The 24,361-nt window shown below is 40.5% G+C and overlaps 1 long non-coding RNA gene across 1 annotated transcript in view; it reads right to left on the bottom strand.

Moving 5' to 3' along the window:
- Positions 1–8,668: 8,668 nt before the first annotated feature.
- LOC113460392 (uncharacterized) overlaps positions 8,669–24,361 on the bottom strand; it is a 121,854-nt gene continuing 106,161 nt past the window's right edge. Inside the window, exons 2-3 of the long non-coding RNA XR_012580051.1 lie at positions 17,672–17,810; positions 8,669–8,776 (exon numbers count right to left, since the gene is read on the bottom strand). This is a non-coding gene — a long non-coding RNA (uncharacterized LOC113460392). The remainder of the gene's footprint in view (positions 8,777–17,671; positions 17,811–24,361) is intronic.

Genomic DNA, 24,361 nt, shown 5'->3' with positions numbered 1-24,361 from the left:
GATGGTGAATATCATCTGAAGATCCAAAAATTATCACAGCCTTCAACACTCAATATTTTTGTCCTCTCTCTTTCTGATTTACATCCAAGAGCTATCTTTTTATTAATCTATTGCTTACTGTTCCCCAGGTAATAATATCTTAGCCTCTTCAAAAATAAAAAATTAATCAAAAGAGATGTTAAAACTTTTCTTGACCTTAGAAACAGCCTGTCCTTTTCTTTTTTCATTAAAATACTGTTCAAGAGATGATTTAACTTTGTTTCCTGAGGAGTGTTTGTTTTTTTCATTGTTGCTTTTATATTTTCTGTGTTTCTGTTTGGTTGAGTTGTTTGCTGTCGGTGGTTTTCAGACCATTTTTTTCAGAGTGGGTAAACAAAGTAATCAATGCTGTGAGTGACAATCTTGTCATGAAAAGTTTTTTCTCTGAACAGGTTTTATGTGTCCTTCACTAAATAGGGGACTTAATCTAACAGCGAGACGCAAGCTTAACCAAACTTTAGTTAAAAATTCAGGTAACTATTGTGGGAAATCATGCAGTAACTGGACCCCCTCAGCCAAGTGTGTTGGCTACCAGCTCTACTGTTTTGCACTATGTGCTTTTTGAACCACATCTGTAGCAATCTCATGTATCCCAGCGTTCACCCATCAGCAAAGTTCAAGTTCATGATTCAACTTTTTTGAGGCCTCATTCTCCCTACATCTTGAGTGACAGAGATCCTGGGAAGTGTCCTGGGCAGGGCAAAGGCTTGGCAGAGCAGCAGCGTGCCTGCCCACCCCTGGAGCAGGGACAGGGGCAGCCTTTCCCAAAACACCACGCAGGAATAGATGCTGAACCTCTTCCCTGCAGCTCCAACAGCCAAGGATAGAGGCTGTCTGGGCTCTGGGGTGATGGCCTGTGTAAAGCACAGAACCTTGCAGTGTATTTTCTTGTTCTGATTTTGGGGTTTGTTTTGGTTTTTCTACTGTTTTGTTTTTGTTGGGTTGTTGTTTGGTTGGGTTTTTTTTTAAGTACAGCATAATTTATGTGGAACACTTTGAGACTTGATAGCACTCAGCCTGCAGGCTCATGCCTGAGAATGCACCTAAGCATAACTTATTGCACAATAATTCAAGCCCTGTCTGGTCTTATTGCTTAAAAAAAATAACTTTGTGATATGAACCGAAATGTCTTGAAATGAAATTGAGCTTTTCCAAGAGTTCAACTAAAAGAATAATAACCCCAACCACTCAACAAAACAAAAAAAAAAAGGTTTTACGACTGAGGTAAATATAACACTCTTTCATCTCAAGACTTTCTTTTTCCTTTTTTTAGAAGCCAGCAACTTAGTTGCTTTTGTTCTGCAACTAATGTGAGAAGCCTTTTAATACATACTCTGGTTTCATCATTCAGAAGCAAAGCAAAACCAGAAAGTTGCATGTGTCCCTGGATTTTACCTTCAGTGAAAAATACCTTTTCTACAGCATTTTGTAACACCAGCAGTAAAAGGAATAGTACAGTGTTCTGAAGAAAATACCTAGGAGACACCAATTTCTCTGCCACCCTCTTTTTTAAAAGTTCACAGAGTTAAAGTGGTGCAGGAGTTCCTCAGTGCTGTCTTGGTGACAAACCAGGGGGTCTCTGCTCCTCTTAAATTAAAATGTGTACAAATACACACCAGCACATAAGGAAACTCTAAGATTGTGCTGACAGGGAGTGTGAGGAAGACTGAAGAAGCAGAGCCATGCAATATCAGTTAGATTGACAGGAAGGCTTGAGAATTAAAGGTAGTAAAGCACTTGTGACAAGCAGTTTATTTGCTCTTTTATGTCTGCAGGAATGTGGAAAATCTGGCCCCTAACTGGAGAAGTCAACCTCTCACAGGGTCCAAGTATACAGCCTTCTTCAGCTCAAGAAATTGTACTGGCTGCATGAAGACATAGATCAAGCAAACAGTTTCTCATAGGTATAACTTAAAACTAAAGTTACAGAAATTCATTCCTATATCACTTCAACAGCATTTAATTCCTAGGCTAAAGCCCCAAACCCATGTTCATAATTTTGGGTGTTTTTATTTCTTGACTGGAATGATCCTCTCTCTCACCGGATAAACAGTGATTACAGTGTTCATACCAATTCATGTCAAGACAGGAAGATAGTTTAAAACAATCTATGTCATGTTTAATACACTAAGCCTATGAGTGGTGCCATGGAGTTTATTTTGCAAATGCACAAAATCTGCTTACAATAAAAAGTCTAAGTCTGAAAGCAGATATTTATTAAGGTGGCCCTACGGAACACAACCTAGTAACTACTAAGAAACAAGACACAAAAAATAAATGGATGTCTAGAAATGCTACTGAATGAAACAACAAAAAAAAAAAAAAAAAAAAAAAAAAAAAGCAAGGGTGTCCTTTTGTCAACCTCCTCTATGTGCTGGAATGAAAAAAGTGCATTTCAGTCAGAATCAAAGACAGGGAAACTTCTGGGTCTGCTCTCAACATGCCTTTGAACCAGCCTAAGCATGCCTCAGTCTAGCTGGGAGACGTGCACATACTAGCTTGAGGATTTCACAATTGGGAAAATGAAGGAGCTTTCAGTTTGTGTATTTTGTTTAGTTAAAATGACACCATACATAACTTCTGAAAAAGGATTTTGAACAAATCTTCATGTAGCTTTCAAAAGCAAGATAGACAAACACTGCCTGGTTCATCTTTCCAGTCAAGAGACTAGAAAAGCAAACAACTTTCTGTTAGGTGCTACTTTTCAAATTGGATCTTTTCAATGTAAATTCTATAAAATCTTCCTGTGGGGTTGCAATAATTCCCTAGTGGACAAGAACTATATCCACTAGGATGTCCTGGTCACCATTTTTGGGAGGCGCCATGATACAATTATTAGTATCCACCCTCAGGTCAGGAGACAGAGGAGCAACGGGGCAGTCAGTGCAACTATACAATACAAAATAGAATTAATATGCTAATATAAAACAGAAATAAAGACACAGTTTCCACAGTGGAGAAGAGTCCAATGTGAGTAGCTTGGAAAAAATCAAAAACCTTGAACAGAATGAAGAAAAGAATTAGGTCACTGAGTCTGAGCCAGGAAAAAAATACACACAAGAGGAAATTAGAACAGCAGAAGTATTTCATATTAGCTCATCCAAAGATTTAACGTGCATGGGCAGCATTATGTTCTGTCTTCTGGAAAGCTATTATGGGCAGGAAAGATTGTTAGGAATTTTTATGCCATCTCCACAATGTAACCAGTCCTACCCAACAAATTACATATGTGGCAGTATACATATGATGTGAGATAGCCTTTAAGCCTGAAAGCTGAATGCTGAATTCGCCCTAATGAGAAACAGCACAAAGCCTGCTTGTTAACCCTTTTAATTCTGTACATTACACACAACCATCAAGATTGAAAATAAATACCCAGTCTTGTTATTCTCCTCATTGCACGTGTGGAAATTTAATTACATTAAACTTTTAACCCAATAAAATCACCACCTCTGTTGCTGGAAACAAGTTGCTGTTTTTTCCAAGGAAGTTTGTTTGGTTTTTTTTGCAGACGGTGGATGTATGATAAGCAACAGCTTGCAGAAGCCTTTCCCTGGTGCATGAAGGGTAATAAATGATTGGAAACAATCTGCACAGAATTACCAAAGGAAAATTGTGTTTGTTCAGCCTGATTGCCACCTGTGATGAAAGACTTGATAAGGGGAGAACAGTAAATTTACCTTGATTTCCATAAGGCTTTGGACATATTCTTTCACATTGTCCTCAGAGCCGAGAGATGTGAGGAGATGGATGGACACAGGGCTGGTGGGAAGAACTGCTGCACTGTTGTGCTTGGGGGGTTGTACTCAATGGTACAACAAGTGCAGCTGGGGGCCAGTGATGAGTGGGTTCTGTGATTCAGCTCTGGGGCAGTTATCTAACAGCCACCTGAGGGGTGTGAAGAAAGGCATCCTTAGCTTCCATCACACCAAAGTGGAGGAAGCTGCTGACATGCTGGAAGGCAGGGTTATGATTCAAAAGGAACCAAAGTCTGGAGAAAAGAACTGGGCAGAAGGTCATGATGCTGAGTAAAGGCAAGCACAAAGTCCACCTGAGATGGAATAATCGTGTTTATTTCCTTTTACTTATCACTCATGAGCTCCTATCTGGAATATTCTGTATGGTTTGGGACCCTTTCATACAAGGCAAACCAGAGAGAATTCTCTGGAGGGCCAAAGAGACAATAGTGGCTCAATGGCTCTAAAATGTAGAGGAGAGAAGCTAACGGAACTGGAATTATTTAGCTGGAGAAAAAGGCATAAAGAGAACTGTCTTCCACTGCCTAAAAGTGATCGCAGAGGGCAATTCTCAGAGGTGTACAATATAAGGACAAAATGCAGTGAATAATCACACACTTCAGAAAGGGACATTTCAATATGGGTAGTGGAGCACTGGATGAGGGGCCCTGAGAATAGTAGGTTTTCCTTCCTTTGAGATCCAAAGTACTCACCTGTACCAGGCCCTGAGCAAGCTGACCTACCTTAGGAAGTTGGCCCTGCCCTAGTGGGGAGATGGACTGGGGGACTACCTTCTCACCTAAATTTTTCTGTGGTTCTATGACACAAAATACTATGTGCCTCAAAAGCCTAAAGCCTGTGTCACACACAACCTCAGCTTTGCTACCCTGGTGTATGTTTTATGGCCCAGCAGAAAACTCTTCTCACAACTAGTATCTGGTGATTATGGGAATGCCTATGCTTTTGGAAAAAGCAACACTTATGAAATAGTTGTAGCACTTCAAAGGCACTTTGAATTCACAAATCTTATCTTGCAGGAAATATTCTAACCCCTGAGCAACTCACCTCAGTTCAAAAGAGAGGTGCTCTGCAATTCATTTTCTGAAGCCTCTGTTGAAATAAGCCAACATACAAGAAAAATGTAAGAATTGTACAGGCAAGAAAACAAGCAAGTAGGGACTGACTCTATGGTCAATTGATTAAGGCACTGAAGTAAGTGAAAAAAGAACTGGTGACAATTAGAAAAGGGTAAGATGAAAAGGTCTCTGCTCCCCTGCACTTTCACGTGTTTTATTTGTGAGAATCATCAGTTAAATTATCCAGGGAGAACAGAAAAACACCAATGTCTTCTCTTCCAGCTGAGATAATTTTTGCATCTTCTCACCAGTGAATAATAAGGGAAAGAAACAGAAAGAAAGTGAGAATTTACACTGAAGAGGCAGGAGAGTTGAATTCAGTCCATTTTTCAGCCATAGATTATCAATGTGATACAAGGTCTGTCCCTCAAATCAACATTTCACAGGCAGTGAGCTTTAACAGGACTCCGGTGCTTGACACGCTGAGATCTAATGGAGAGAGCACTGGTCTATTTCCAAGTGTAACTGGGGCCAGTTACAGTGAGCTGTGCTGTGAATACAGGCTACAGCTATTTAGTGCTCCCAGGACCCCTCACTGACCAACTGCACGGAGTGCATCTGTCCATTCTCAGCTTCCAAAAGAGCATGGACTTCTCCACGGCTTCTGCTGGGATTAGTTCCTGGCCTAGCTTGACTCCTGCGCTCAGGAATTGCCAGAGGAATTGGTATGAGCCAAAACCACGTCAGGAACTGTTTTAAGAATTCAGAACAGGGTCTGAGTGATCACCAGAGCATAAGGCTTACGGCTACACATGGAACAATAAGAAAAAGTAAAATATTGAATAAAGGTTGTGACGCAAATGCTGTCCTCCTCAGTCAGTAAATATGCTTTTCCTCTGCTACCCTTCCAAGTTAGGCCTTCAAATCTTCCCTTTTTCCTTTCTTTTCTGAGCTGTTTAGTAGGTGTGTGAGATAAGATCTCTGTGCGTTACTGATCAAAATCAGTGAGACACCCCATTAATCCTCCTGCCTGTCTCTATCTGGTGCAGCATTTTAAACTTCTATTCCAAAGTCTTTGTGTAAGGACTCACTTATCTCATATTTTATAGCATGAAATCCAGTCAGGACCCAACCCAGGCTAGAACTGCTTTATAATGAAGATTGTCAAAAGTGATAACATTTTTGAACAACTGTGTGTGTTTTTAAGGCAGATGTCTTGCTTTAAGTTATCCCATTCCTTAATTTACACTTGGCTTTGTTTCTCAGTTCATGGAGTCTGTCCTATACATTTTTAATGCTGATTTAGATCATCAAATGGGAAAAAAATCTTGCAGTTCTCTAATTCAGGACTAGATAGTGATTTAAGTATTTCTGAGATGTCTCTAATTTGTACCATTTTAGTAACAATTCTTATGAAGCAAAAGGAGACATCCGGAAACACCAGCTACTCAGCATCAGACTAACAGACCTCAAGCCTTTGTGGCGCTCCCTGGTTTTCCCAGACTGTATTTTTCTTGGGGCTGGCACAGGCCCTGGTACAATGGACTGTTTCATGCTTGTGTCACGGCTCCTTTGTGCTAACCTGCAGTGAGAAAACTGATAGGGCACACATATGTTGAATAAAGGGCTATCATTTATTTCTCTGTAAAAGCCATATTTGACTGTAACTGTAGACCTGTCAAAACTCAGACACTGAGCATCCTTGCTTCAGCTCCACACTTACACATAGCAGCTAGGAGGCCTGAGAGACCCAGCACATGCCCCCAGTGCCTCGTGCACCACAATGGAAACCCATTCTTCCCTCAGCCAAAAATGCCCCATTCTGAAAGAAGAACCTTGCATGTGGATGGCATAATGGAAAACCCTTTTGCCATTAAAAAAATTCCAAATTTTTGACAAAAGGAATTTTCAAAAAATGGTTTGGGAAAAAAATCTCAATCATCCAGACTGCTAGCTGCTGTGAAATCAACAGAGGTGTGAGCCAAGTAGATGGGGAGCCATCAGTTCAGAGATCAGGAATGTGTCAGCCTCAGAAGTTGGGCATATCAGGGAGCTTTGAGAAGTCAAAGCCAGGCAGCTCAGGAGACCTAGCTGGCAGAAAGCATAGGCTTCTTTATTGTCAACATTTTTTTTCAGTAAAAAAATACCTTACAGCATATTTTTGACACAATCTAATCCTCATAAACCCACCAGAGACACGAATAAGTCACCCTAACTGTGCCAGATGTGAACATCAGTTGGAAGATGGTGGGAGAGAGGAAGGCTGTGTCTCAAGGAAAGCTAAATACTGCCAATAGGTCTTGGGTGCTTTTTGCTATTTACAGTATTGCAGAGAAATCAGTTCTCAGTAGCAGATCTTTTCTTCCCCAGGGACTAAAAGGACCACAGCAGAACAAAGCAGGATGACTTTCCATTTGGCAGCCCAGGCTAGATACAACTGCACTGATATGGGAGGTGGCAGTTCAAGGCATTCACAGCTCAGGGCAGAGGTGAGTGAAGGGATGTATAACAGTTGAGAATTTGTAATTCTGCTCCAGTTAATAAGATTGTGAGTTTTTATGTCCATCTTTCTTCCACAGAAGTTCCCTTGCTCTGCATATTGACCCAGAGCTGCTACAAGGCCAAAGCACCCTTTAACCCCGTGAACAGTGTGTGCCTGAAAAGTCTGACTGCAGGAGGATATTTTTTTCTCAGACTGGACAGAAGCCAAACTACTTTTGTTGGACCCTAAGAGTCCAAACTTTGTTGTTACTGTAAACTGGCAAGAAGGCAGATTGCTCATGGCACTGCTTCAGTGGGATAGGACACAGGCTTGCCATGTAAGACCACAGCTTGAGCAAGTCCTTTAAGGCTTGGGCTCACATTCCTTCCTTCCTTCCTGCCTTCTCCTTTCTCCCTGGCCCCCAATTCTCTCTCGACATCATCATCTCGACATACCCCAAGAATGGGTCTTCATCTCAGGCTGTCTCAGTTCTTTCTATGGTTGCAGACTCTATGAATTCACATTATCTCCCATTTTAAGCCAAGGGAAGGCCTGAAGCTCAAAAATCAATAGGGAAGTGCAAGAAAAGTAGCACAATCCAGACCTAGCCACAGGCAGCTCCTTTTATCTTGCTGAGATGAAATGTTATTTCTGTAGAGAGTACCTTTTCATTTGGAATCCATCTTTTCAGTGATGAAATAACACTTCTAAAAGCACTGCATCAGAGAGGATGGGTCTTTGGGGATACAGTGATAATAAGCAGCAAGTGACAGAGAATAATCTCAGCAAGCATTTAGTAAGGGAGGAAGCACAATACCTATTCAGCCTTTGATTGGGAAGAAAACTCCTAACTGGGATTAAGCCGAATCTAGCATCCATGACATCTCTAAAAAAGGAAACCAGCTGCTGGGCCATAAAAGAGCTACCATTGCAAATTCAGAGACTCCAAAAGGCTCTGCGCATTTTTCCTCCAGAAACACTAATCTTAGACAAAATATTAGCATGCAGTTAATTGTAGTTATTTTCCTCAGAGTTAGCAGTTTTCCATTTCCACGTCCAAAGCAAGAAGATATATATTCTCTTAATCAATGAGCTCTCTCTCTTGGCCTCTCATATTTCTGAAAGATCCCACAACAATAGTGAGATCCACAGACTTAAATTCTCAGAATTCAATTGGCTTCACCCCAAAGTGTGTGTAATCCCCCAGTTGTCATTAACATGATGAGTCATAATTAGAATCTAAAATTTTGAAAACCCAAAATTCCACTTTTTCATCTTTCCTAAATAAATAAGAGGAGCACAGCTAAAAATAAAAGGAATTTTAAAATGTTTTACCATAAATGAGCAGTTCTGCCATCAGCTGCCATCAAGCATTATGCTTCACTTTCAGAGTTGCAGCACACCTGGGTGACTTATGTTTCCTTTTAATTTCCTTACAATTCCTGGAAAATAACATCTCATTATGTTCTGCAAAACAGGAGCATTTCTGTAAGATGACCCAAAATCTCTAATCATCATAATACTTTCCTTTATTTTTATCTTCACTAAAAGGAACAAACAGGCACAGAATACATTTAGCTTTTAAAAGAACAGTTGGCATTCAAAATTTAAAGTGCTTCTGTTATTTCAGCTAAGATGATTAATAGAAAACAACAGTTGTCTGGCATATTACATTTAAAATGGCACTATGGAACACATCCTCAATTACTGTGAAACAAACTGTAGACAAGGAATGTACCATTAAATACATTTCAGTCAGGGAAAAGGCTGGTAAAATTTAAGACAGATAGTCATGTACAGTTCAGATAATACTGGCATCATGGGGGCATGCTGTGGGGCTGTGCTGTACATTATTATGTAAGAGAGGCTTCAGCTTCAAATGCACAGCAAATGGGGTACATTTAAATGAGAAACCGATGAGAATTAGTTGCAGAAAATTAATGCCAGTTGAGCCCATTCTAAACACAACATGGCCAAATGCCTTTTCTGAAAAACAATAAAGCTGGGAGTAGATATTCATTCATAATGTTAAATTACACGGTTGCATGTGTGATGTCTGCTCTCAGCCACCACACACAGCCCTACATGCACTCACACACACACACAGGAGGCCATGTAATTCAAATGCATGTGTACAAACATGTCCCTCACTTCTCCCTCACCACTCCTGTTAAATAGGTCAAAATAAGGAAAGCACAAACACGAGAAAGCCCGTGAACAGCTGTGCATGCCAGATATTGAACAAGCACAAGGGTGTGGAGATAAAACACTAGTCTGCACTACCACAAAATCAAATGAAAATGCAAAGATATTACACTTAGGATTTCACAACTTATCATTTGATATTCCAGTCTAATAAAGTCATTTGTGTGTATGTGTGTGTGTATGGTTAGAGACATTTCTAGATACCCCAGATCATATTATCCCCATACATACCATATCTTTTACTCATCTGTATTTCAATTTATAGCAATACTCCTTCAACAAGAAAAACAATGTACACCACTGCTAGCATTAGTAAAGCATCTGTGAAAAATCTAGTAGCCTGTACATGAAAAAAAAACAATTTCTAACTAAAAAAGTTTCTGTTATTGTATTGCAAGGAAGATGAAAAATAATGCACTATCAGAGATACAAGAGCAACAACCAGAATCACTGGGTGTGGAGACAGATTGGTGAGAGAAGGCTAAGAAAAGCTGTGTATTGCATAGATTTATAAGGAATTTAAGGACTGGAATTTCAGTTTAGAAAATGGAAATTCTTAATTGCAGCAATTTGTGACAATTTTATGACCTCAGATGTAATATTATAACATTAGAACTGATGGAGAAATAATCACCATATTCAGAAATAGTTGAATTTTCTTAGCTTTTCATGCTTGCATATCAGTTGTGAGTACACCTTCCTAGCTACTCAGCATCCAAATATATTGGAAGTATACTACAGGAACACAAAGGGCAGATGCTGTGACTTAACACAGTATTGGATGTGGGGAAATAGGCTCCAAGTCTGAAGATGATTTCAAGGATTTTTGTGGGTAGAATACATGTACATGTATACCTCGATGTTAAAGTTCACTATCTGCTATTAATGAGACAGATTGTGTGTTAAATACACACTTTGATCAAACTGTGAAGACAATTTCAGGGTTTTTAACACACTTTATTAAAAGACATGTGAAAGTACAAATAAACTAATGCTTTAGAATTTAAAAATAGCAATTTAATTTCAGGGGGTTTGCCATTTTGGCATGGGACAGAAGGAGAGGGTGAGATAACATTTAATGACAGAATTATTAGACAGATCTACAGTTAAGATACATAAATAATTCATCCCCACACCAGAAATATCTTTCTGAAAATCTCCTGCATGTCTTCCCTCTGTGAGGAACGTGTCCCACGCCTTATTTCAATGTTAATGGCAGTGAAGCCCAGAGAGAGGAGCCCAGAGTGCCACTGTGCAAGGGAAAAGTGCTTGCCCTATTCAAAATCGTTAGTGCTTGACGTGGTAAAGGCTTAATACCATGAAGAACAGTGAATGGCTTTCAGTCTTTAGTGCTGATAAACAAGTCCATTGTTTACTTTTGGAATTAAAGCTAACCCATTCCTGTTAATCCCAGATATGCGTCAATCCATTGCTATATATAAAGGAAGATGCTATGTCACTTAGGCCAACAGGAGAAAAAGACCAAAGAGCATTTAATCCATTTGGTCTTCAAAAGAAGTTCTTCGCTGGATAGGAAAATTAGTGAGCCTGCATAAGGAGCATTTCTGAGTTTTGTTCATTTTTTTTTTTTCTCTGAGACAAAGAACAGATCTGAAATTATTTATTACACTAGAGGTTTGTTTGGGATTGCTGAAAGCAAAGTGGTAAGTGCATGCTGGAGACACAGGCCTCTTTTCATCTAGGTACAGATGAGGCCTGGAGAGCAGCACTTCATGCTTCGGGTCAGCTGTGTAAGACAACAAACCAGGTCTGCAGGCTGGCTGAAATGAAAAGTTGCAGTCTTTGGTTTGCCACAAGCCAGGGTTGGAGATTTACACATAGCACAGCATCCACAGTGAATGAGAGTGGTGATCAGATGATGCACTTGCCTCTCTGAAGGAAACACATTACTCTAATGCCTAAGAACTGAGCAAGAAAAAAAAAAATCATCTAGATCTATCTGCTGTAATCCAGTTAAAAAATTGAGTGGACATGAAATTTGTATAGCCTTGTTGGAAAGACACAAGAGAGATTGGAGATGTATAAAGCTAAATGAGTTCACCACTTGAAGATCAGAACTGCTGTTTAGCAAAACAATTCATTTTTAATCAATCCTTGGATTTTCCTGTGCCAGTGTCTCTGCTTCACCATTTCTCAAAGGAGTCCTAGAGCCTTCCCTCTCCTTGTCCCTCTGCTCCTGATTTATGCTCTAGAACACTCAGGTCAATACACATGCACAGACATTCTCCTTTTCCAAATACCACTGAATAAAATCTAGTTCTTTCTGGTCACCCTAACAGACTACTAAGTACCGTTCCTCACCCCACAAAAACTTTCCTTGTTTGTTTTCTGTGTGACACCCTAATCAGCTCTATCACATGATCCAAGTCTTTTGTTTAGGAGCTCCTGTTGCTGGGGAGGCTGGTTGGGATGCTGCTCTGTATCCGGGTTGCCATCTCTGTACACATGGGCTGCCACGTGAGCTGGTGATCATCCCCCTTTGAATTTCTGTCCCTTCTTACCATCTAATGCAGAGAAGGCAAATGATACTCAGGGCTGAAAGGGGGGGCTGCAGCTTGCAGCAGCTGCACACAATAGAGATCCTAATAGAAATGATAGAAAAACACCATCATCTCTTCATTGCTACAGTACAACAATAGAGAGCAATTCAGTTTGGGGTGCATTAACAGAATGTGAATAGCACTGCTGCGGCACTCTGATGCACATGGTTCCTGCCTCAGCTACATCAGGGAAATGTTGTCATGCCCCTGCGAGGTGTTAGCTAATTTTATCAGTGCAAAGGAAGAGCTAATTGATATCAAGAGATGTATTTCAGGGTTATTGTCCCCAGAAAAATATATTAGAGGAAGAAGGTTATTTTTCAGTGTATTTATCAAGCATTATGAATCCGAAGACAAAACTAACCAACCTAACTGGATCCAGAACACAAAATCTGGATTTCAGAGGAACTGAAACTTTATGTTCTAAAAATCTGGGAAATTCTGAATTCTGGGCAAGTTTCTTTTCAGTTCTTTGATGTGGGGTTTTTACAGTAGCAGTAAAAAATTACCAGTTCTGTTATTTATATCTACAGTTCACTCTCAGCTGGGATAGGTGCTTTCAGACTAGGCTTGTTTCCTTCAGTTTCATATTCTGGGGATTTTCCTGAATTACCACCAGCATGTGTATTCAGAGGTGACTCCCACAAAGTCACTGCTTATTTTAAATTACTTGCTGTGCTCAAGACTGCAATTGGAACATCATACTCCTTCCATTCCTCTCTTACAAGTCATTAAGAAGGTCTTTCACTCAGCCCCATACACTAGCTCCTGTGCTGTAAATCTCATGTTCTGCTACCTCTTACATACTAGATTTCAAATTCAAAAGGCTCCTTTAATACACAGTTTGTATTCCATAACATTACAGGAAATGTTACTTTTATTTTCCATCTGGAGAGTATTTTCTATAGGATTGTTTGCAATTTTGTTTTCAGTTTGCACATAACAAGACATCATGACACCTCTGCCCTTCATAGTTCTCAGCAAGTGTTTTCGTGGAAATAAACATGATATCGTACAAGAAAAAGTCCTAGGAAAATGAGACAACAAAGGACAGCTGTGGCCTGGATGAAAAACTTCTTGTGAGGGAATTCCTCTTACAGCCTTAGGTCTCCCTTAACAGTCTTTGGACTACTGCCCACAACTGGACTCCCATGCTTTGTCTCTCTGCTGCCTCAACTCTAATCCTAGGGGTGGATTGAGTATTACTGAAGCTCTGGCCTAGTGAACAAGGGGTCAGTGGAAAATTCTTTTCATTGCCCAAATCTCATCTCTGCAGGCCCTTTACAGCCCCACCACAACTGGATGCCTTGGCTTTGCATCCCTCTTAACCCTGTTGATAAATCTACCCCAAGGAGTGATCAGATTTCTCAGGGAAGTATACCTTTGGTGCGCAAACTCTCTCTTGGAAGCCCCTTTTCAGTACTTCTTAACTGGATTAATAGGCTTTGTTATTCCCCTAAATCCAAAACTTTGAGTATGGCTGCAAAAGGTGGGCCTAGGGAAATTGGGTTTTTTTGCTTGCTTTGGCTGCAGCTGAGTTTGTCTGCTGTTAGTTTTGTGATATAGTTGATGTGGAGTTGCTAGAAGCTGCTACAGGTAAGTCTGAGCATCACAAATAATTTTCCCCTTTTCATTTTGTTGATGGGATGAGAGATCTTGAGTAATGGATTCAGTCACTTTCAGGGTTACAGCTAAGGCAAGTTGTGAGACAAAGCCTAAGAGTCCAGTTTGGGCAGGGACCTACAAAAGACATGCCTATGGAAATTTTGGGCAGAGAAAAGGCCAAGGCTGGAGGTCCTTATGTAAATCTCAGGTATTGGCTGCAGTTGGCATTAGGGTTAAGTTTAAGGTAAGGGGAAATACAAAGAATCAGGTCCCATTGTGGTCCCAAAGAGGTTGCCTATGTGAGAGCTGAGCAACAGGAAGAATTTCTGGGCCAGTCCTGAAGATCTTGTGCTAGATCTCATCCAACAGCAAGATTTAGCTTTTATATTATACATTTAAAAGTGAGAAGGTTTAAAATATTAAAATATTACTAAAAGACTTAGTGGATCTTAACAAAAATACATGAAACAAAGTAGTAGTAGTATATTTCTCCTATCTTCAGGAGAAATATAACATGTAACAACTTCTGTATGGTTATAAAACAAAAGTTAGGTGTAGAACATTCTGCTGGATTGAACTGGCTTGCATGGAGTGAAACAAGAGATGAAGCTGAGGAGCAGAATATTTGGTGGTGTAGCTGTGATAGCAGGGAGGAAAGGGAGAGAAGGACGCAGAGAAGGGCAGCGTGGAAGTGCAGAGCTGTTGCCTTAGGATGCACCAAATAATTCCAGCCACATTGCCTCTGATGGCATGTTAGGGGTGCCAGTCCAAGAACATCTCCCTGCTCCTCTTGACTCTGGTCCCACTTGCCATGCCTCTCTCACTTCTGGGCCATTGCAGCCTCCTAACCCAACAAAAAGGGAGAGTTGTTCTCTGCAGGTTAGAGAGTGAGACAGCGCAAGGGCAGAGTAAAACCAGCATGTCCCATGGAGGAGGGGACACAGTGAGGCCCAGGGTGCAGGAGGATGACTGCAGGCCAAGCTGCTCAGCACAGCAGCATGGGGGACCCGGGGTCCCAATCCAGCAAACTGCCTACTACTCTCACCATTTCTCTCTCTCCAGTCTGTCAGCTGGAGAGATCACTGAATACTGGGTCTTTTTGGAGCTCTCTAGCAGAGCTGAGCTCTTCTTGGGCTGCACAGTGACTTCATAAGCCTCCATCTGAGAGAACACCCCAGAGCCTCAGCCAGAAGTAGTTGGAGCTATGGATGGAAAGAAGATGGCTGGAAAATGTGATTTTTGACCTGGCAAGGTCATGTTTGAGGAACATGACCTGTCTGTTATCTCTGTTTTCCTGGAGGAAAATAAGGTTTGCTCTTTCCCTTGAGGAAGCTGCCCCTTTCCCTTTTGCAGGGAGGGCAGTTCCTGTGGGTGAATGCTGCTGCAGGGGCCGTGCTGTCTCTGCCCTCAGTGGGGCCACCGTGGTGCACAGCTGTCCCTGGCCATGCCCCTGCTGCTCTGCACCTGCTGCCCAGCCCTGGCTCCCTCTCTGCAGGGAGCAGATTGTGTAGGAGGAAATGGGAGAAGAGGGGAATGAGGAGAACTATGAAAGCATGCCTGCCTGCCTCAGTTTTAACCTGGTGCAGAAGGTTAAACACAGGGGTAGACATTTGTTTTGGATCCAGTTATACAGACCTAGGCCAAAAGTGATGGTGAGACTCCCACATTGATAGACAGGGTGCCTCTTGAACTGTTCTCTGCCTCTCTTCACAGCTTCAGCACCTGATGATGTCAGCCTTGACCCCTTTCATTTGAAATTGTTTACAGGGAGAAATGATATTTGGACAGTATTTATACTTCTGTAAACTACCTCAGCAACTGGCAATAGTGGCCATAGGATGTGGACAACGAACCCACAAATAAATACTCCCTTGGGCAAATGTTACAAAACTCTGGGTTATGGCACTGCCGAGGCAACCTTATTGAATACAAAAATGTTAAAGGTGACTTAGAAAGCTTGCAGTTCTGGAACATCTGAGCTTGTAGTTATTTGTCACATAAACCATGAATAGGGACAAATGAACTTAAAGTCCTTTTGTTTCCTTTTCTTTTATATATAGCTTTTTCCACTGGAAGAACACACTTTGGGCTCCTAATCACTTCTCCAATATCACAGTGTCAGTTTTATTTAGCAAAGTGATACATATTTCAGCAACAAGACTTTGTGGACATATTTACATTTTATTTTTCTGTTTAACTAGGTGGGTTTTTAATTCCCAAGGGTTTCTTGATGGATGAAGATATTTTATTTGGAGACTAGTACTGATTGTTTGGATAAAAACCAACTAGCTCTGCTGGAATGCATTTTTAGACTTATCTCTTTGTTTTATTTGTTAACAGCTCTTATGCATTGTACTGATTCTGCTGTGCACTGAATCCTGTAGACAAAGACCACACTGCTATGCCACTGAAGAACTGTATCATAACACGAACATGCAAGGAAGGGATTGATTACAGCTTCAGAGGAAGTGATTGTTTTGACATTTCCTAGGTTCTCATTTCCTCTGTTTGCAATCTTGAATAAGTTCCCTGTTAACAGAGCTGGCTTAATACAATTTCATAAATTTTTCTTTTCTGATCAATTAAAAGAAGGAATAAACTGTACTGTATACAATAATCTCTTCTCAATGCATACAGCCTTCAGAGATACACTCATATTTTTCAACCCGAAAAACAGAGTCCTCCATCACTTCATCCATAGGACTAAATGTGTCACTGGGTATCCTGGCCTCAGGGTGAACTCTGCCTTTCCCTTCCTTCTGTGCACATCCTTGAGAGATGACAGGCAGAGCTTCCTTCACATCTTTAACTGTGGCAACCAGTGCTTTAGACTGGATCTCTGGGTGAATATATTACAACCTCTGATGAAATCTTCCCCTTTTTTTCTGCCTGACTGATGTGGCAGGGCCAGCTGTGCTTGCCACAAATCACAAATTTTCCTTTCGCCATCCCAGACAGCAGCAGACTAGCACATGGAGAAAATATGGAAACTGGAGCCATTCCTCTGCCACACCAAAAACTCCCCAGACTCACAGACCCTCCTCCCTGGCCTCCACATGCACCACTGACTTGCTGGGACCTACCCTGCTCACAAGCCAGATGGAATGGGCTCACTCTCTCAACAGAAATCCCACCAACTAATCAAACCCTGCTTCCACCAGTGAGCTAGGAATCTGCTGCACCTCCCCACATCACAGACCCTTTTCCCCTTTCAGAAAACACTGCCCATAGATGTGACCACAGGCTGCAGATTTAAACTCAGTTTCTTACAGGGAAACACATTAATAATTCTGACTCAGGCCATAGTGAGCGGAAACAAAAAAATGTGCAGGCTTAGTACTCCTCTTGACTTTGCAATTTCTCACTCCCCTTGGGGCAGCACAGTTGTGGACACACTGCTGTGTTTTGATCACCTGTACTGTATGAAGCTGCTGCCTCCCAAGCTCTACCTTTATCTCACTTTACTTCGGACTTTCTAAAGTACAGTGATAAATGCTTCAGCTTGATCCTTAGCCTAAGCAAATAGCCTATGCAGCTCTGCTTGGCACCTAGAATTAACATTCTCCCAGTCAATTGCTTGACCATTGTTTAACTTTTTTGACGTTAAACCCAAAGATGCCTTATCTCTGTGCCATTGTCTCACTTCCTCCTTGACAGTACTTGCAGTTCCCTTTGGTTCAAGATAATCTTGGCAGGCACAATTACATCCCAAAAGTGAAATGAGGCATACCATCCAAGCCACCTTCAGGAAACCAGATCAAGTTCCATGTTCAGTCAGCAAAGAGGGCAAGATGCCTTTGGAGGTCTGCTGAAGGTTATTTGGTTCATCTTATTGAGGCGTGTCTGGAGGAAAGCATTCACCAAATCATATGTGCCCTGGTAGGAAAGTGGCAAATACCTTATTTAGCTGCCTACTTCACTTCTGCAGAGGGACACTGAAAGTGCAGAGAAGGATGTGCTACTTACTCCTTACACCCATGCCAGTGTTTAGTTTCATGAACACCATGGTAAGGCAGTTTTTCCACACCTCTGTGTAAAGAGATTTTCATTTCTTCTTTTCATCTGAGCCACCATGAAGCCAGACAGGCAGGAGTCCTGCAGCCAGCTGAAAAATACACAAAAGTGATGTTAGTTTTATCCTAGTAACTATTCATCATAAAAAGACGTGGCCTGCCACCACTTCCTAAGGTGAGGTTTGTTATGCTGCTGAGAACACCTTGTCTCATTCAGGCTTCCTCTGGGGTCTGAGGAAGGCTTTGTGTGCCCATCCATATTTACAGAATCACAGAATCACAGAATAATGAGGTTGGAAGAGACCTCTACAATCATCAAGTCCAACCTATGCCCTAACACCTCAACTGTACTATAGCACCAAGTGCATATCCAGTCTTTTTTTAACACATCCAGAGATGGTGATTCTACCACCTCCCTGGGAAGAGCATTCCAGTACTTTATTATTCTTTTGGTGAAAAACTTTTTCCTAATATCCAACCTATACCTTCCCTGATGTAGCTTGAGACTGTGTTCTCTGGTTCTGTCACTTGCTGCCCGGTGGAAGAGACACCACCTGTCTACAATCTCCCTTCAGGGAGCTGTAGAGAGCAATAAGGTCACTTCTAAGCCTCCCCTTCTCCAGGCTAAACAACCCCAGCTCCTTCAAATGTTCCTTATAGGGCTTGTGTTCCCAGCCCCTCCTCTGGACACTGGGATCACAGCAGAGCACATGCAGGAAGATGACTTCATTTCACAGCATGTGGGGACAGGCACAATGAAGTGCCAAAGGAAAAAGGCAGACACCTGGCAGTGGGCTCCCTACAGGGATAGGCAGTTCAGTGGAGCAGGCAGGCTGGATTACTGTCTAGACCCTGGCTGGGCTGCAGGTCACCATGAATACAAAATTCAGACAGCATCACGCCAGTGTAATCCATAAAACATTGCAGATATCTTCATTGTCCTATGCATTTGGCAAAAAAAGGGAAGTTATTGTCTCAAACTATAGGAACAGACTGTTATAGCCGATGCTGAATCTTTTCAGCTGGGTTTCTGAGGGCAGAAAAATTATTTTCATAAGCTGGTCTGTTTCTAGTTATCTTCCTGAGGCTGTCAGCTTCCAGGCAGCTGTTGCTTCTGCTGCTTTTCCTTTGGTGGTATTTTTTAATCCAGCTATTTCACATGTTTATGTGCACTTCTTTTGTGCAAGATACTAACATTTTTCTGAAGAACATAAGTGTGAGACAAGAAACAGTGATTTCTAGCAGCTCATAGCTCTGCTAAACTTCTCTGGAATTGCATAGGAGCAAGAAAAGACACATCTCTAGCCCAAGGCCCTCTCCCTTCTGAATTCAAAGCCTGTCATAAACAATAAAAGCATTAAAACTTTTTCTAATGAAAAGGTGAGTCTTCATAACTTAGAGTATAAGGCAATATGTATATATATATATATATATATATTACCGCATATGCTCAGAGGTTATCAACGTTCCCTGCGAAGCTTCAGATTTAGAAAATTTATTACCTAAATGAATTCAACAAAGGTTTAGCAGGAAAGCAAGGAGTTACTAATTGGTCAGTAGTATTTTAGGAGCTAAATGGACTCCAAGAACAGTCAGAGATCACTACGGTATTGCAGGCAGATCTAAAAATAAACCATTAGGTCACAAATACAAAATTGCTGAGAGCCAATAGCCTGAGGTAGGCAGGAGGATGCAGAACACCAACCACTGCACATGAAGCACACTAATAGCTGCAGAGAAGCTGTCCAATAAAATAGACCCGTGACTCAGGGTCCAGCAGATTTAATCTGACACCATTCCAGGGATATCAGCATATGACTTCAAACACTGCATTAAGAGATAGAAAGCTTAATGGCTGCTTTCTAGTTTAGTACAATGCCTGGCGATAATACTCCTGAATTTAAAACTCATAAAATATCTGTCGCCTCCAGCAGCAATATCTCAGTGCTTTACTGAGATCAAATCCTTTACTGAAGTGTGTCAAATAGGTCAGAGGCAGATGACAGTACATGAGAAGGGGCACTGCCTCCATGAAAGCATTTATAAGAAACAGAATATATAAGGCCAGAGGAGATATATTGAAGCACAGATATTCATGACTCTAAAAGACATTTTCAAGCCTCCTAAACCTCTGGTCATATATTCTATCCAATACTTTCAGAAACTAAAGTGAAAACCAGACTAGCAAACATAGGTAGATGAGGAAAGCTGAATAAAGCTACCAAGCATATCTGAGGAAATGGAATGCCACTGATTTGGACCTACTGCCTTTTTTCAGTGAAATGGTCAGGCAGTGAAGAGGCCCTCACTGGCCAGCTCCTGGGAACTGGCTCTTTTGAGCAGGACATTGTCCTAGTAGAGTAAGCTATCTCATTGCACATCCAGATCTCTTTTACTTTCAGGTGATGGTGCTATGCAGCAGCAAACAAGCAATTCAAGTAACACTATTCCTTAACCTTGGACACAAAACCTTTCTGTAAAAAAAGGCTGAGACTATAAACCTTTGGAGCCTGAGCTCCAGCTAGAAATTAATTTTCCTTTACTTCCCATCTTTGTATGAAAACTACTTAGGATTTGAATATTTACAACAGTAATGTCCTTTGAAGTTCAGCACTTAAAGGCATTAAGTTATGAAAAATGGTTACCCTGAAAACATGAGAACAATGGACCTTACTTATTCATTATGTATGTTTTGTCTAATAACTGTGGGATAAACCTCACCCAGCTGTGTTTGACTGAGATCAAATGTAATAAAAAACTGATCATAAATACTGAATTGCTATAGAAGAATCTGAGCTGAAGTTTTGCTTGCATGAATAAACTGAAATCAAGACTACACTTTACACTACACTTGTAGAATTTGGAAGTAGATAGTTGAGAGATCCATGAAGATTAATCTGTTATAATTCAACAATCTTTTATACTTTTAAACAAGGCTCTACAAAACAAGGTCACAAAGGACATTCCTCATTGTTCATTAAAGCTGCTATTTCCTTGTATATGGCACTGCAGGGTGGAGTACAACTATTTTCTGCAAACCAACTGAGCAAGCTATCAGAATACAATAAAATTCAAATGTGTATTCTGATCAGATCCTTCCCTAAGAGCAAAATATTTTCATTTCTACTTCACTATGTCAGATAATTTAATTCCAAGGAAAAAGTTTTACTACTCAGTATTCACTATGGATTTTGTCTCTGAGTAGTCAGCTATTCTGCCATTTTTATACTGTATTCCATATTGAAGTGCTGGCATATGCAGCCAGTTTTTGTTCCACCCTGAGCTACATGTGACATGATGCCAGCTCACCTCTAGGTGAGCAGGCCATTCTAGATTTAGGGCTATGTTATAGGCCACAGCAGCAATAGGTTTAGGCCAAAGGAAAACAGGAGATTTCTTAGGGTAGCAACCTTCCTTCATTTGCCTTTCCAGACAGAAGACTGACTGCTCTGGAAACTCTCACTGGCACTCTCCAGCCTGCTGCTCCTGAGGGACAGGTGGAAACAGAGTTCACTTACAGCAGATCATTGGTTTCCTTTTCCTCCCTGGACACATCCCAAGCCCAGACTACTGGAAATATGTAGATAATTTTCAGATATTTTCAGGTCTCTTACTTCGCTGTAGCTTCCCTAGAGCAGCTCCCTTGACCTCTGCTGTTTTTCCCAGTTCTTGTTCCACTAACTGCCCTCTCAGCCTGAGCTGGTCACCCCAGGCACAGGAAGAAGGAGAGAGCAAAATTCATTCCAATCTGCTGAGAAAATTTAGGATAGCCTTGGCTAGACTGACCCCAGGTGATATGGTCTGTAAATGCAATCTGGACATTTTCTACCCCAACAGTCACATAAATTCTGTAAACACAGAAAATTCTGAATGCTGTTGCTTAAACTTACACCTATCATAATATAAACTGAATTAATTTAATTATGATGCTCTTAAGTACAGAGATGCTTCAGCATATATTTCCCACCTCGACATGCCACGAGTGATGGCAGCACAGAAGCAGCAGTTAGTGGGTTATAACCTTACTCATTAGGGTCTGTGGGCCAGGGCATGCTCCTGAAAGCATGGAGTGAGATATGTCTTATTTGAAAGAACGCGTGGAAAATAATTGCATAGATTCATGAAACTTCCAAGAAACCAATTTAATCCTCTTCTGTATTATTTTTATGAAAAATTTAGTGATAGAATGATTTAAGACATTCTTCAATCCCTTTGTCTAAATTTTCCCTACAGTTTAATATTTAGTAACTTGTCCTGCTTCATTCTACATCTTCTTGCATCTTAAGCAATGAAGTTGCTACCACTTCCCTTAGAGAAATATTCCATAACTTGCAATTTCACACTTGTCAGGAAATTTTCTCACACCAGCTTGCATGCTTCCTGTATTAATTTTTTCCAGTTCTGCTATCAATATCCTCATCTACTACTTTTAGCAAGAGCAGCAATGAAAATTGCTGTTACTACCCTTGTACTATTCCAATAGCTGTGGGATGCACCAGTACTGGTGCAATCTAACAAAGATCCCTGCCCTAAAGAAGCAAAGCACATGAATAAAACACATTATGGCAATCTCATGAGAATTCATTACACATGAAACATTTCCTTTCTATGTGCAGTGACACATAGATATAGCCAATGTTTGCATTTTGAAGTGCAGAAGAAGTGGGCCTTTTGGGTTTGACTGGAACTGGTGGGCCAACATCTTTGTGTAATGTGTGAAAACTTAACTGAGAAAATCACTTTACCAAAACACAGCATGGCTGTTAATTGTAAGGCAACAGTTGTAGCTGGACTTGGGTGAATTCAGCACCATCCACAACATCCATAAAAGGTAAGGCATTTCAAATGGTCAAAACTGAGCAATATATTTCCATGAAGTTTACTGTGTTTAAGTTCTGAATTTTAAAAATGAGAATTTTGAATTTTCTTTAAAGATAATGTTATAGAAAACTTGTCACATGTAATTGGAACATTTGCTAAAGCCATAACCTTTTGTTCTGTCATAATATTTGGTTTTTTCCTTGTTGTAATGTTATGATTCATAATGTTATGTACTGGTTTTAAAGTGTTATTTTAATTTAAAAAAAATCTAAATTACTCCATTTTTTATTCTGCTTTGTTCAAGTATGGACATGTCTTAATCCAAGATTTTGCTGTCATTATAACATCATTTCCCTACAGGAGAATATTCTATTGGAAAATTTTCAAGTATTATTTTTTAATGCATAAGCCATTCTTCTTTACGCAATTAACATATCAAGATTAACAAGAGCAGAGAATTTTGTTGCTTTCCTGAAGTAGAAATTTTTTCTTAAATTGCCCATTGCTCAGGTGTATGATTCAGTGTCTAGAACTGAATCAGGTAATTTTTTACATAATTTGCACAGTTTGCCAATAACTTGGGTGTGAACAACTAAAGGAATCCATTAACTCCCTGTAAGCGCTGGAGTCATTAATTCTTATGGGTGTGTACTCATCAAATATATGAAATGAAAAATCTTGATTCCTTAAGTAATATTTTTTAGATAGCTTGCTTTTGACCATACTTTCCATTGTGTCATTTAATCTTAAACGTTTGCACAACGTGATGTGGTTCAGAACTCAGAAAATAAATTCTTAAACAAAATATTGAATGGCGCTGCCTTATCCACTGCTCTTAATTGTTTAAAGCAAAACAATTGAACAGTGTGGGACAGAATCCAGAAGCTGGTCACAGAAATGTTCTATATGGAGATCCTCAAAGAATCTTCACTATAGTTTTGCATTAAACATTTACGAGGTTAGGTTTGGGGAATTTACTAATCAAGTTTATACTGATAGTCTAACATCTTTTTTTTTTTTTGGTCCACATATATATTGTGTTTTGAAAGAGGGCTGTGGAACTACACCAAAGGGTAACTACTTATCTAGCCTGCATCTAGAGGAGTGGCAGAGGCAAATGTCGAAGTGGAACCATTAGGGCTCAACAAAGGGACACGGCTGTCACAAGGATGTGATACTATCCTCACGTTAAACATTCCCAGCCATGGGAAAAATCCTGTCATTTCAGTCCAGCTTTGATCACTGCCTTTCTACCGAGGGCCTGCCCCAGCCCTGCACGCCGAGGACAAGCCTGACTGGGCTCCTTCAAAGAGATCCTAATGTAGGATGTGCCTTCCTGTGCTGGGTTAAAATCACCTTCTGAATTACCTTACCCTGAGAGCATTCATTGGAAATGGTATGATTACAGGAAAAGTTGCTTCAGGACTACTGGCTTGCCTGGGGTTTCCTAAGGGCAGATTTTTAAGATGAAACTGTAAAACAGTAAAAGGTTATTGAGCAGTAAAAGATTATGGAAATGTACACCCTCAAAAATAAACCAGTTTCAAAATACCTTGCTAGTTCTTTTATTCAAGGACATAGTAGATAGGAGTCCTTTTATAGATCTTTTTCTTTGGGCAGCACATGCTTTGTAAACTTTCAGCTGGACTAGATTAATGGGAATAGAAATAAAGAACAAATCCTTGTCTCTGAGTCAGCAGAATCATCACATATATTTAATTCCAAACACCTGATTCCCTCTAATTCAAACCACAAAGCATGAAGGATCAATAGTCCATTCATTACTGATTTTTGCTAGTAATACTGCAAAACAGACAGCTTT

The sequence above is a fragment of the Zonotrichia albicollis genome, chromosome 4 (assembly GCF_047830755.1).
Source record: "Zonotrichia albicollis isolate bZonAlb1 chromosome 4, bZonAlb1.hap1, whole genome shotgun sequence".
NCBI lineage: Eukaryota > Metazoa > Chordata > Aves > Passeriformes > Passerellidae > Zonotrichia > Zonotrichia albicollis.
This window is presented reverse-complemented; position numbering and strand designations above follow the sequence as displayed.